Raw genomic sequence first — 2,383 nt, forward strand, 5'->3', positions numbered from 1 at the left:
TATATATATATATATATATATTTATAAGTAATTTTAGTAGTCCTTTATTGGAGAAAGAACCCCTATTTATAGGTTCAATGGGTATCAAACAAAATTACATATTTGTCTTTATTTTCATAGAGATGTTTCTATTCATCATTACACCTTTTCATATTTGTAACTGATATTGGCGTCGTTTCGTATTTATAACTACATGAAGATGAGCATTTAATGGTGTGTTAGAGTTGTCATTCGGTTGGATGAAAGGTCTTCGATCGACCCTCTCAGGAGAATTCTGAGTAAACGCCCTCGTGCCTTGAGGGTGAACTTAGGCAGTTGGACAAAGGGTATATCACCGTAATCTAATGGCAGTTCTCTTTGAGCAAGGGGCCTTCTCAGAGAATCAGGAAAGCGTTCTGCGAAGTCCCCTTTGGCCATTTTGTGAAGAATTTTGGGATTTTTTGAGGGAGTTGGTCACGAACAGCTTCTTGGATTAGATGTCTTCTATTCATTCGTTTGATTGTGCTTTTGTTTTGTCATCTCAGAGTTCTGATCGAAAGAAATGACGCATGATGTTTCTGTCTTTTGAATATTCTGATACAATATCTGTTGATGTTTATTAAAGAGACCCATTGGATTTCCTCGAGAGTCGTTTGGTCATATTTTTATATACATATTTAGTTCTCGATTCTCTTCTTGAAAGCGACAACTGTGATATGAATAAATAAATTAAATGCAAAAAAATGATTTATTTATTGCGTAATAAGTACATTTAATAATTGAAATTTTGAGATTTTTGTGTCAGCAATCTCTATAAATAGGGTGTGATCAGCACTTCTCCATCACTCCTTTTGAATTTTCTACCCTTCAGTCGATTGTTAACATGGGAGAGTTATGGCAAGTTGCAAGAAGAAATTTGTAAATGTGGAAATCATAATGAAGGCCTTTAAACTTTCTACTAAGAAAGTTTGCCCTCCCGAGGATAAAGGATAGAAAAAGAAATCTAAGAGTTGTCGACCCGTAATAGAGAAGAAACCAGAGGATGAAGGCTGACCCATAGTAGCTATGATGCTAAAGGGAGAGGTTTAGGGTCGGCTCAAAGAGGCTGGAATGAGCGAGTCGATCGAAGGGAGAGAAACGAGTTAAGCAAGTGACCCAGAAGAAGCAAAGGTTGAAGGAAGCGGTCAAGTCGTTTGACTCGATGTCGCTCCATCATGAGATGGGGAGTGGGGCCAACGAGTACGCTACTAGTGTGATAGTCCTTCCCTTGGCTCCGAGCCATGAACAATCTGCTCAATAACCGGTCTAGGAGGTCGTAGAGACCTAGGTTCAACTATGCAAAGGTGCAACTCCCTTTCCTTTTTACAAGTGAGGCCAGTCATGCGACTGTCCAACAGGTTGTTGGTGAAAGCCTCCGATCGTAAAAAATGGAGTGAATCATTAGTACAAGAAAATTCAGTTTTCTTTAACTTGGTCTAGGAGGTCGTAGAGACCTAGGTTCAGCTATGCAAAGGTGCAACTCCCTTTCCTTTTTACCAGTGAGGCCAGTCATGCGACTGTCCAACAGGTTGTTGGTGAAAGCCTCCGATCGTAAAAAATGGAGTGAATCATTAGTACAAGAAAATTCAGTTTTCTTTAACTAGGTAATTTTTTTTCCTTTCTATTTGAATGACATTGATTATTCTTACAAAGGAGACCGTCCATTATATCGACTCATCGATAACTAAAGCCGACTAACCCTCTACTTTAAAGATGGCCAAGGGACCTTCTATTCTGAACCATGGTGGAGGCATACCTGGTCATTTGTCTAGCCATGAGGACATCAAGAGAGAGACCGATGGTCGGCGAGGATTTCCAAGTTCACTGGCTTACTAGATAGACAACATGGTGGACTCCTGTTGACCTCAATTTTTGTTGAGGTTTAGTTTTTCCTCTTTAGTAACCTAGGGTCTAGCCATAAGACTTTTCCTGTTGACTATTCCTAGAAAACTAGACATGAAACCCTCATCACTAGAAATTCCAAACTTTTCTCTACTCAACTTGATGTTCCACATATTGCTCTCAACCTCTAAATACTTAGTAGGTGGGGTCACTGTGGGGGAAACTCAAGATGAGTCACCCTTAGGATTGCTGGACCTTAGGGTTGACCTTGGGTGTAAGTCTAGAGCTAAGGCACTCATTACACTTATCTGTACCCACAATCAGTCACAACCCTGAACTCAAATTTCTAACCTAGATCCCTTGATCTTTTGGGATACTCATGTAGATGGTCCCCTAAATCTACTAGCCCTAGGGCTATAGTTTAGCTAAGACCACTATGTAGAGGACCCAAAATGGGGTTTCCTTTGGTCCATGGCTTATTGGTGATGACTGGCACCTCAACTCTACCAAAATACCCATCTTG

Source organism: Phalaenopsis equestris, unplaced genomic scaffold (assembly GCF_001263595.1).
Source record: "Phalaenopsis equestris unplaced genomic scaffold, ASM126359v1 Scaffold001268, whole genome shotgun sequence".
Taxonomy (NCBI): Eukaryota; Viridiplantae; Streptophyta; class Magnoliopsida; order Asparagales; family Orchidaceae; genus Phalaenopsis; species Phalaenopsis equestris.